The sequence below is a fragment of the Oncorhynchus kisutch genome, linkage group LG25 (assembly GCF_002021735.2).
Source record: "Oncorhynchus kisutch isolate 150728-3 linkage group LG25, Okis_V2, whole genome shotgun sequence".
NCBI classification, from domain to species: Eukaryota; Metazoa; Chordata; class Actinopteri; order Salmoniformes; family Salmonidae; genus Oncorhynchus; species Oncorhynchus kisutch.
Window position 1 is genome coordinate 8,454,072 of NC_034198.2, and position 13,255 is coordinate 8,467,326.

A 13,255-nucleotide genomic window follows, 5' to 3' on the forward strand; every position below is an offset into this window, starting at 1 on the left:
ACACTGTCATGCCCTCTTCCCCATCAGGAGACTAAAACGATTTGACTTGGGCACTCAGATCCTCAAAAAGTTCTAACGCTGCACCATTGAGAGCATCTTGACTGGATGGTGATGGTAAGACAACTACAAGGCACCCAACCGCAAGGCGCTACAGAGGGTGGTGTGTACGGCCCAGTATATCGCTGGGGCCGAGCTCCCTGCCATCCAGGATCCATACCGGCGGTGTCAGAGGAAGGTCAAAAAATGTGTCAAAGACTCCAACCACCCAAGTCATAGACTGTTCTCTCTGCTACCGCATGGCAAGTGGACCAAGTCTGGAACCAACAGGACCCGGAACAGCTTCTACCTCCAAGCCATAAGAAGGCTAAACAAGACTACTAAATAGCTAATCAAATGGCTACCCAGACTACCTGCATGTACCTTTTTTGCACTAACTCTATGCACACACTGGATTCTACCCACACACGCATACATGCTGTACTTAAACTGACACCCCAACACACACATACACACACATAACACGCGCATGCTGCCACACACACACTCACCACATACGCTAATGCTACTGTCTCTTATCTATCCTGTTGCCTAGTCACTTCACCCCTAACTATATGTACTGTAAATAGCTACTTCAATTACCTCGTACCCCTGCACATCGACTCGGTACTGGTACTCCCTGAATAAAGCCATGTTATTTTTTACATGCTATTGTTATTCGTTATTCACTGTGTATTTATTCCTCGTGTCATTATTATTATTATTATTTAAATATTTATGTTTAAATCTGCATTGGTGGAAAATGACCCGTAAGTAAGCATTACACTAAGTCTACACCTGTTGTTTGATTTGAATAACAATAGCCAGATAGACCCTGACCAATGCTGCTTCTGTAGTATAGGGTACTCACTACGGTAAAGTAATAGTTTTCAACACACACACGTCCAAACATGTACCTAATATACCTGAATAAACAAATGATAACAAACCTTCAAGCATGAGCTGTAGGTTTAGGGTTAATATAGCCATATTTACAATTCATAGGCACCATAAATAATGTAAACATATTGTGCAATGAATATGGGTGACTTTAATAATTCAAGAAAATATAAAAACTGGTTCCTCTAACCAGAAGTAAAATGTGTCATGACATTTTATGGGCTTTCATTTGACACCGCCTATTATATAGGTCCTGGATGGCAGGAAGCTTGGCCCCAGTGATGTACTGGGCCGCTTGCACTACCCTCTGTAGCGTCTTATTGTCAGATGCCAAGCAGTTGCAATACCAAGCGGTGATGCAACCGGCCAGGATGCTCTCGATGGTGCAGCTGTAGAACCTTTTGAGGATCTGGGGACCCATCCAAAGCTTTTCAGTCTCCTGAGGGGGAAAAGGTTTTGTCGTGCAGACGTGAGACACGGAGCGGTAATCATTTTACCTTCGCTTCCTCGGGCACAGGGACAATGGTGGTCTGCTTCAAACATGTAGGTATTACAGACTCGGTCAGGGAGAGGTTGAAAATGTCAGTGAAAACACTTGACAGTTGGTCGGAGTATGCTTTGAGTACACGTCCAGGTAATCCGTCTGGGCCAGCGGCTTTGTGAATGTTGACCTGTTTAAAGGTTTTGTTCACATCGGCTACTGAAAGCGTTATCACACAGTCATCCAGAACAGCGGGTGCTCTCGTGCATGTTTCTGTGTTGCTTGCCTCGAAGTGAGCATAAAAGGCATTTAGCTCGCTTCACTGGGCAGCTCGTGTCTGGGTTCCCTTTGTAGTCCGTAATAGTTTCCAAGCCCTGCCATATCCGACGAGCATCAGAGCCAGTGTAGTACGATTCAATCTTAAAACTGTATTGACGCTTTGCTTGTTTGATGGTTCATCTGAGGGCATAGCGGGATTTCTTATAAGCGTCCTGATTAGTCTCCTTGAAAGCAGCAGCTCTAGCCTTTAGCTCGATGCGGATGTTGCCTGTAATCCATGGCTTCTGGTTGGGATATGTACGTACAGTCACTGTGGGGAAGACGTCGTCGATGCCCTTATTGATGAAGCCGATGACTGAGGTGGTGTACTCCTCAATTAGATGAATCCCGGAACATATTCCAGTCTGTGCTAGCAAACAGTCCTGTAGAGTAGCATCCGCGTCATCTGACCACTTACGTATTGAGCGAGTCACTTGTACTTTAGTTTTAGCTTGTAAACAGGAATCAGGAAGATAGAATTATGGTTAGATTTGCCAAATGGAGGGCAGGGGAGAGCTTTGTATGCATCTCTGTGTGTGGAGTAGGTGGTCTAGGATTTTTTTTCTCTGGTTGCACATGTGACATGCTGGTAAAAATGGGGTAAAACTGATTTAAGTTTGCCTGCATCAAAGTCCCCGGCCACTAGGAGTGCCGCTTCTGGGTGAGCATTTTCTTCTTTGCTTATGGCCTTATAGAGTTGGTTGAGAGCGGTCTTGGTGCCAGCTTCGTTATGTGGTGGTAAATAGATGGCTATGAATAATATAGATGAGAACTCTCTTGGTACATAGTGTGGTCTACAGTTTATCATAAGGTACTCTACCTCAGGCGAGCAATACTGAGAGACTTCTTTAATATTAGACATCGCACACCAGCTATTATTGACAAATGGACACACACCCCCACCCCTCGTCTTACCAGAGGTAGCGTCTCTGTTCTGCTGGTGCATGGAAAATCCTGCTAGTTCTATATTTTCCAGATCGTCGTTCAGCCACGTTAATCCTTACCCCAAGCGCCTATCAGTTCCATCGAAACTGATATAATCCCTATAATGGTGATATTGAGAGAGATACACTACATGACCAAAAGTATGTAGACACCTGCTTGTTGAATATTTCATTCCAAAATCATGGGCATTAATATGGAGTTGGTTCCCCCTTTGCTGCTGTAATAGCCTCCACTCTTCTGGGAAGGTTTTCCACTAGATGTTGGAACATTGCTGCGGGGACTTGCATCCATTCAGCCACAAGAGCATTAGTGAAGTCGGGCACTGATGTCCGTGTGCTCGATGTTATACACCTGTCAGCAAACGGTTGTGCTGGAATAGCCGAATCCACTCATTTGAAGGGGTTTCCACATACCTTTGGTCATGTAGTGTATCTCAAAGGGTTTGAGATACAGAACTATGCAGTCATATCGTGTTGCATCAGGAGTCACAGTTGAGAGATCTAGCTGTGAAGTCTAAAAGCATTCTCAGACACTCAGATCAGCACAGGAAGAAAGTATAGCACACTTTCAGTCTTTTTAAATATTAATGAGCATCGCTGGTAGCTTTAAATAAAAGAGCGAACCTATCTTTTTCTATGCATTTCTATCCTGTGTGAAAACGCATATACACTTCACTCAGGATGGAAAGTCTGTTATTTGGTGTGACAATCTCTAATGTGTACCAAATGACTCAACAGCACAGTGACGATCAATTAAAATAACAACTTATTGCTCTTCTTCTATAAAAGACTGATTCTCCTGTCTGCTTGTATGCTGGGGTTCACAGTCTGGACTAAAGGCTCAGCAGACAAAGACAGACACATTAACTGTCTGGTTAGAGATAGACAGATGGACGGACGGATGGGCAAGTAAGACAGGCAGGCAGAACTGTCTTTCTGACAGGACGAGCCACCAGCAGCAGACACTGATAACTCGAGAGCACAGAGGATTTACGAGCCCTGATAAACAATAGACGGGTGAAGAGAAGAAGCCGTAACTTTCCTCTCCTCTAACAGTCTTGGCCAATCCCAAAACATGGCATTCTGTAAACACAGCCATCCTCTCAGAACAAACCTTTAGCGTGATGACACTGGGACTGCCAGTGAAAACCTTTGCCCGCAGTCAAGTGAAACCTATTACCAGTCACAATAGGGGAGTGCTCCAAGGCAGCTGGCCACCTCTCTACCCATGACCTCCAACGGAAACTGTGGAGCTGACAGGTAATTTATACAAATGTACCCTGGCCTGTAGTCTCATCTGTAGCCCTACTCCTGTGTCACTGTCTGCAGCCATGCGTTCCCCTGCACACTGTTAAATATGGGGGATATTTGGTGGCAAAAATCATGATAGTCAACTAATTGTGTCCTCTCAGAAGACAGGAAATGGAATTTGAAAACGTATGCTTAAGCTTACTATTTATGAATAAGTAGCTTGCAGGATTTGAAGACATTTACCTCTGCTGGTTTTGCTTCCAAGATTCTCATCTTGCGTAACAGATTAGTGTCGCCTGTCTTCGCAACAGACAACAGCATATGGATAAACATGCACAATCACACGGCTTCACTCATAGCAGGGTATCCTCATAACAGAGATCAGAATTTTAGAGCGACCTATTGACTATCACAACAAGCTATCTCTGCAGAATGCACCACTGAAGCCAGCTTTTACCTTTGAGCAGTGTCAGCACTGCTGAAGGCAGATGCATGCAGAGGGGTTTAAAAGCATTGAAGCTTAAGCAGCCTCGCTATAGCCCACCGTAAAAGCAAACCATAGTCACTACTAATCATGTAGAGTGTTCCATTTCAAACACTTTAATGTGAATGGGGCTAGTTCTTCTCTCTCACGTTCTATCTAAAAATGTTCTAGAGAAGTACTGTTTGCCTAACCTTTTTATTTGATATCAATCTCTTCATTCAAAGACTTAATCATGGACACTTACTGACAGTTGTGGCTGCTTTGTGTGATGTATTGTTGTCTCTACCATCTTGGCCTTTGTGCTGTTGGCTGTGCCCAATAATATTTGTGCTGCTATCATGTTGTTTTGCTACCATGTTGTTGTGATGTTGTGTTGCTACCATGCTGTGTTGTCATGTGTTGCTGCCTTGCTTGTGTTGTTGTCTTATAGGTCTCTCTTTATGTAGTGTTGTGTGGTCTCTCTTGTTGTGATGTGTGTTTTGTTCTATATTTATATATATCTATATATTTTTTTATCCCAGTCCCCGTCCCCGCAGGAGGCCTTTTGCCTTTTGGTAGGCCGTCATTGTAAATGATAATTTGTTCTTAACTGACTTGCCTAGTTAAATAAAGGTTAAATAAAAAAAAAATAACCTTGTATGATCAAAAATGTATTGAAGTAATAAAAAACAATATTTGTTATAAATGGTTTGATGGTTTATAACAAATATTGTTTTTTATTAATTCAATCCATTTTGGACATCAATGCCTTAATTGGCATTGGAAGTAGACATGTAGGGTGACATACATTTATTAAGCACGACTCTCCAAAGGACATTTTGACTACCAAATAACAGACTACGAAATATATTACTGGCAATGAAATAGCACTTAACAAACATCTCACACATGCCAAGAATGCAAGCTAAAACACTTAGACTCTCTCTCTGACTCTCTCAGGCCAAAACACAGCTCTAAACAAAGTAGCAGAGGAGGCATTTCGGCTCTAACAATAACAGAGTGCCTCTTTAACAGGTTTTATTTTCATTAATCACACAAGGAATCCAGGCTACTGCAAAGCCCTCCATCTGTAGCAAAGCCAAGACAGCTCCACAGATTGTGCTAGTTCTGTAGCAGCCCCTAATTATAGCAGCAGGAACGTGAAATGCTTGACATAATCACAAATGTAAACTGCCCTCTTTAGTGCCAGCAGCACCACCCCAAATCCTACAATGTGATATTGCTTGTTTGGCTTAACCTTATTGTCCATGGCTTTGATTGCATTTTGATTGTATTTGATTGCATTTGTATGCATTTTGATTGTATTTTGATTGTATTTGATTGCATTTTGATTGTATTTGTATGCATTTTGATTGTATTTGATTGCATTTTGATTGTATTTGATTGCATTTTGATTGTATTTGTATGCATTTTGATTGTATTTGTATGCATTTTGATTGTATTTGATTGCATTTTGATTGTATTTGATTGCATTTTGATTGTATTTGATTGCATTTTGATTGTATTTGTATGCATTTTGATTGTATTTGATTGCATTTTGATTGTATTTGTATGCATTTTGATTGTATTTGTATGCATTTTGATTGTATTTGTATGCATTTTGATTGTATTTTTTATTTTACCTTTATTTAACCAGGCAAGTCAGTTAAGAACAAATTCTTATTTTCAATGACGGCCTAGGAACAGTGGGTTAACTGCCTGTTCAGGGGCAGAACGACATATTTGTACCTTGTCAGCTCGGGGGTTTGAACTTGCAACCTTCCGGTTACTAGTCCAACGCTCTAACCACTAGGCTACCCTGCCGCCCCGTATGTAACTGTAAATTGAAGGACTGTCTGAAGATTAGCCTAATGATCTGCTAAAACGATCCAAATCAACAACAACAACAACAACAATATTGACCTGCTCAGTATCTCTTGTTTAAAATTATCAGCACAGTCAGGAACCTCTTTATGGGATGAATATGACTGTACAATCTATGAGCTCCTTAGCCATCCAATGATTTCAAATGGAAAAACACAAAAGCACAAAATGATGAAAAAGACAAAAGCATAGGGGTTAGTGAGAGGGAGTGAGTGTGTGTGTGTGTGTGTGTGTGTGTGTGTGTGTGTGTGTGTGTGTGTGTGTGTGTGTGTGTGTGTGTGTGTGTGTGTGTGTGTGTGTGTGTGTGTGTGTGTGTGTGTGTGTGTGTGTGTGTGTGTGTGTGCGCGTGTGTGTGCGCGTGTGTGCGTATGGAAGGAAACAAAACAAAAACGTGGGAGGAAGACAAAATAATCTCTCAAGCTTGATCAGTCACCAATAGTATGCTGTTTTCTTAGCCTGGCTAACAATGCGAGATAAAGAGGTCAGCAGACAATCACAAACACTGTTACACCAAGAATCAATTAGGTTCCTTCGGACATAGTTAGTGCTGCATACCACTTTATCCTGTCTCTGAAACATAACATGTTATCAGGGCATTATGTTGGGTTCCTGGGCATTACGTTAGATGCAATCTGTTGTGGATCTTATTTCACAGCTATTATGTTGCTTGCAAATCAAAGCCCCAATACACAATAGACAAATCATTCTAAGATATACAGTGCTACCGCACAATTTTGTCGTTAACCTGGGCCTTACACTAGACATCTTTTCTAATTAATTATAAATTTGTGATCAATTAACAGATCCTATCAGACACCAGATTGTCTACAAAATGTTTTTAAGGCATTCATAATGAGGTGCAACCATCCAACTTAAGTTTTTGCAGATAGTTCTCAGTGATAACATGAGAAGATTCTTGTGCATCTGAAATATATGAATACTTAACTGCTGTGGTGTTTCTACGGAAATGCAATGGCAAGCAGAACTGCAAAGGTGATGAAGGAGGTATCTTTGTGTGGGTGTGTGTGTGCGTGCTCTGTCAGTTCTGTATCTGTAGATATGTCTGTGTGTACAATCTTAGAAAAAAGGATTCCAAAAGGGTTCTTCAGCTGTCCACATAGGAGAACCCTTTTTGGCTCCAGGTAGAACTATTTTTGGTTGCAGGTAGAACTATTTTGGGTACCATGTTAGACCCTCTGTGTAAAGGGTCCTACTATGAGGACAGCCGAAGAACCCTTTTAGGTTCTAGATAGCAAATCATTTTCTAAGAATGTATGGGGTGGGGAGGACAGTAGCATTGGGAATACAGTGATACAATATCGCTACCTTTGTCATCCCATCACAGAGCTAATAGCCAGAGAGAGGAGCCTGGTTGAAGACTCTGGGGAAAGCAAGCACTTCATAAAGTGCAACAAATGAAGACAGACACTTTCGGCTGGCCTTAGTAATAGGGGAGAGGGCTACTATTTTCCAAGGAGGCATTTGACAGGGTGCCTGGAATGGTCATGTATCCTTCTCCCCTAAGGCAGCTGTAAAAGCGAGCAGTCTCTGCAGTATAATTCATCATCATTAGCATATATATCATCATACATTATGGGAAATGTTGTATCTGTACTAGGCCTCTCCTTACAAGAAAAAAGCGTATGTTCAATTTTTTCTTAAATTTAATGTTCAACCATATTTTCACATGTATTACATTTTGAGTTCACATGTTAACACCACCTTTTCACATGTGAGGAGAATAACATGTTTTCACCTTACACGTGATTGCAGTTTCACATGTGAAAGTTGCAGTTTTACATGTTAAAAACATTCACGTGAGAATTGGATATGCAGTTTCACATGTGAAAAACTCATGTCTAAAGTGTTATTTAGGAGCTTGTTTGTTCCTCCTTGCGTGAGTAACGGGTGTGTCTGTTGTCGAGGGCGTTTGACTTTTGGATTGTGCCATACCTGTATTTGGTGGACTTGCCTATTAAAAGTACGCATCTCAGACATTTCTGCTCTCTTTCGCCTGACTCCTTCACCTACCTCCTAACGTAACATTGTCACACACACATTACAATCTCAATTTCACATGTAAAGTTGCAAGTTCACATGTGAAAAACAATAACATGTAAAAATCTAATTTGCAGTTTCATATGTGATAATTTTTCCACATGTGAAAGTGAAAATCTAATTTGCAGTTTCACATGTAAGAAAACTAAGAAAACAAAAAACGGTGATATCATGGATGGTCAGTCCTTGATCCATAGAATAGTCTATGGATTTGAGAGTGGTTGCATTTCTCTAACGTCATCTCTTAGCGTTTTACCGAAACTATGGGAAAACACTTTGTTAAAGTTTCAATTAAGAATTCACGCTTTAAACAACTGAGTATCAGTGTTATTATATAGTGCAATCCTCTAGTGAGTAAGTGCCATTAATATCAAGCAAAACTTCTGAAGTCGAGAACAACACTCTTAGTATTGCAAACACATTTTTTAAAGGTGAGTGCAAATGGATTGTAAATTAATGCAAATAAATTGTTTTCCAGGTGACACAGTTAAATAAAATATCTCCCTCTTTCCTGCAATTATCCCCAATTTTGGTTGTTACCCAGGCCTTTGCTTTCACTGCCTTTTTTCCAGTTGAAAGTTTTGGCACATTCATTCCAACAACATAGCAACCCGGTATCCCACTGCTAGTTTCCCTCTGAAGCTAAGGAGGGTCGTTCCCTGAATTGGAGACCATATATAGCATGAAGTGGTAAAAATGTATGTGTGGGGAACAAAAGCTATAACTGAACATGTGAAACTTCACACGTGTCTGTAAACCAGCCACATGTTCAACAATTTTTTTTCTTCTCACTTTCATTTTTCAGGTGAGTTGTCGATGTTGTTTTATTGTAAGGGTCTCTTTATGTTTAGTTATACCAAGACCTCATCTGATGTAGAACTAATTCAACATTCAATGTAGGCTATTAGTAATGGTATGTATGTTGACAATAGCAACATGACAATCTCATAAACTCACTGCCACTCACTGTGGCAATTGCTGAAAATGCAGTTAAATGTTACAGAAGTATTCCTCACTAAATTAAACAATGAAGTGTTTTTACACAGATTGAATAGAAAACACTTTCAGTAAATATATTATGCTCTAAAATAGAATAGAATTTTGAGTAGATGTAGCCTTTATTCTATTACTTTTCGTCAGTATTCAGGTGTATTTTTATTTTATTTATTTAAGGCATACAGTGCATTCGGAAAGTATTCAGACCCTTTTACGACATTTTGATACGTTACAGCCTTATTCTATAATTGATTATTATTATTATTATTTTTACCACGTTTTCTTCCCAATTTCGTGGTATCCAATTGTTTAGTAGCTACTATCTTGTCTCATCGCTACAACTCCCGTACGGTCTCGGGAGAGACGAAGGTTGAAAGTCATGCGTCCTCCGATGCACAACCCAACCAAGCCGCACTGCCACACAGCGCGCATCCAAACCGGAAGCTAGCCGCACCAATGTGTCGGAGGAATGGAACAGCGGTAACACCCACAGAGAAATGCGCCACTGTCGGGACACTGACTATTTCCCCTCCCATTCGGTCAAAGCAAATGCTCCATTCCACTTTCTACTGAATGAGGACATCTAGTGGAAGGTGTAGGAAGTGCTTCCAGATCCATATCTTGTTGGGAAAGGAGGGGGGCGATGACGTCAAAGTTGTCCCAACTTTCAGAATTTCACTTCTTGTTTGGAAGATTGCCTGCCCTATGAGTTCAGTTATACTCACAGACATAATTCAAACCGTTTTAGAGTGTTTTCTATCCAATAGTAATAATAATATGCATATATTAGCAATCTAGGACAGAGTTTGATGCAGTTCACTATGGGCACGCAATTCATCCAAAGTGAAAATACTGCCCCCTATCCTCAACAAGTTTAAACCGTACTGCAAAAATTGCACCTACAGAGTGCATCAAACATGATTTAAACATGGAAAAGTGTTTATTTCTGAATTTCAATGTTTCAACTTGCTGAAAATTGTCCACGGTGTTCCTACCAGCTAGTTTAAACAGTACTGCAAATATTGCACCTACAGAGTACATCAAACGTGATTTAAACTTCGAAAAGTGTTTAGTTCTGTATTTCAATGTTGCAACTTGCTGAAAATTGTCCACAGTGTTCCTATCATCTAGTTTAAACAGTTCTTCAATTTATTTACCTACAGAGTACATAAAATGTGATTTAAACATGGAAAAGTGTTTATTTCTGTATTTCAATGTTGCAACTTGTTGAAAATTGTCCACAGTGTTCCTATCAGCTAGTTTAAGCCATTTTGCCACAACGTTGGAAGTATGCTTGGGGTCATTGTCCATTTGGAAGACCCATTTGCGACCCAGCTTTAACTTCCTGACTGATATCTTGAGATGTTGCTTCAATATATCCACATAACTTCCCTCCCTCATGATGCCATCTTTTTTGTGAAGTGCACCAGTCCCTCCTGCAGCAAAGCACCCCCACAACATGATGCTGCCACCCCCATGCTTCACGGTTGGGATGGTGTTCTTCGGCTTGCAAGCCTCCCCCTTTCAAGTTATGTCGATATAGGACTCGTTTTACTGTGGATATAGATACTTTTGTACCTGTTTCCTCCAGCATCTTCACAAGGTCCTTTACTGTTGTTCTGGGATTGATTTGCACATTTCACACCAAAGTACGTTCATCTCTAGGAGACAGAACGTGTCTCCTTTCTGAGCGGTATGACGGCTGCGTGGTCCCAAGGTGTTTATACTTGCGTACTATTGTTTGTACAGATGAACTTGGTACCTTCGGGAATTTGGAAATTGCTCCCAAGGATGAACCACATCCCATGATGTCAAGCAAATAGGCACTGAGTTTGAAGGTAGGCCTTGAAATACATCCACAGGCACACCTCCAATTGACTCAAATTATGTCAATTAGCCTATCAGAAGCTTCTAAAGCCATGACATCATTTTCTGGAATTTTCCAAGCTGTTTAAAGGCACAGTCAACTTAGTGTATATAAACTTCTGACCCACTGCAATTGTGATACATAAGTTAAATAATCTGTCTGTAAACAATTGTTGGTGTAGTAGATGTCCTAACCGAACAAAACTATAGTTTGTTAACAAGAAATGTGTGGAGTGTTTGAAAAACAAGTTTTAATGACTCCAACCTAAGTGTATGTAAACTTTCGACTTCAACTGTAAATATTCAGACCCTTGGCTATGAGACTCATATTTGAGCTCAGGTGCATCCTGTTTCTATTGATCATACTTGAGATGTTTATACAACTTGATTGGAGTCCACCTGTGGTAAGTTCAATTGATTGGACGTGATTTGGAAAGGCACACACCTGTCTATATAAGGTCCCACAGATGACAGTGCATGTCAGAGCAAAAGCCAAGCCACCAGGTTGAAGGGATTGTCAGTAGAGCTCAGAGACAGGACTGTGTTAAGGCACAGATCTGGGGAAGGGTACCAAAACATTTCTGCAGAATTGAAGGTCCCGAAGAACACAGTGGCCTCCATCATTCTTCAATGGAAGTGGTTTGGAACCACCAATAAACTTCCTAGAGCTGGACGCCCGGCCAAACTGAGTAATTGGGGGAGAAGGGCCTTGGTCAGGGAGGTGACAGAGCTCCAGAGTTCCTCTGTGGAGATGGGAGTACCTTCCTAAAGGACAACCATCTCTGCAGCACTCCACCAATCAGGACTTTATGGTAGAGTCGCCAGACGGAAGCCACCACTCAGTAAAAGATATATATGATTGCCCTCTTGGAGATTGACAAAAGGCACCTAAAGACTCTCAGACCATGAGAAACAAGATTCTCTGGTCTGATGAAACCAAGATTGAAACCTGGCACCATCCTTGCGGTGAAGCATGGTGGTAGCAGCATCATGCTGTGGGGATGTTTTTCAGCGGCAGGGACTGGAAGACTAGTCAGGATCAAGGGAAAGATTAACAGAGAAAAGTACAGAGAGATCCTTGATGAAAACCTGCTCCAGTGCGCTCTGGAATCAGACTGGGGGTGAAGGTTCCCCTTCCAACAGGATAACGACCTTAAGCACACAGCCAAGACAATGCAGGAGTGGCTTTTGTACAAGTGTCTGAATGTCCTTGAGTGGCCCAGCCAGAGCCCGGACTTGAACCCAATCGAACATCTCTGGAGAGACCTGAAAATAGCTGTGCAGTGGCGCTCCCCATCCAACCTGACAGAGCTTGAGAAGATCTCCAGAGAAGAATGGGAGAAACTTCCCAAATACAGGTGTGCCAAGCTTGTTGTGTCATACCAAGAAGACTCAAGGCTGTAATCGCTGCCAAAGGTGCTTCAACAAAGTACTGAATAAAGGGTCTGAATACTTATGTAAATGTTATATTTCCGTTTTTTATTTTTAATACATTTTCAAAATCTTCTAAAAACCAGTTTTTTGCATTGTCATTATGGGGTATTGTGTGTAAATGAATTCGCATTTAAAAACAACATTTTTATAATAAGGCTGCAAAGTAACAAAATGTGAAGAAATTCAAGGGGCCTGAAGTAACAAAATGTGAAGAAATTCAAGGGGCCTGAATGCTTTCCGAATGCACGATATGGTTTGTTAAACCAATGGTTTTTGTTTGGCATACATTTTTTACGTGAAAAATCAGAGTCTCAGTGCTATTCCGTTTCCATGGAATTGCCCACATCCTGATAAAAATCTTAATTTACAATCTCCTCATGTAGCTCACAATCCATATGACCCAGTATTCGATCAGACACAACTTTTCCACTTACGAGCAAAACTTAATTTGCCAATGTGTACTACCAAAATATGCAATGCGGTACAAAATAATAGATACATTACAGCAACATCGACGACACTTTTAGAGGTTGCACATCCTAAAGGTACACCACGAAAACATGATACAATGTCCTGATATTAGTCATTGATATGTCGGAGAAGAAGGCTACTTTTGCCATTTGA

At 41.0% G+C, this 13,255-nt stretch overlaps 1 protein-coding gene across 1 annotated transcript in view; it reads right to left on the reverse strand.

Moving 5' to 3' along the window:
- The window catches only part of LOC109870572 (PH and SEC7 domain-containing protein 1), a 110,346-nt gene that overhangs the window by 96,628 nt on the left and 463 nt on the right, over positions 1 to 13,255 (reverse strand). The gene's annotated exons all lie outside the window — the stretch shown is intronic.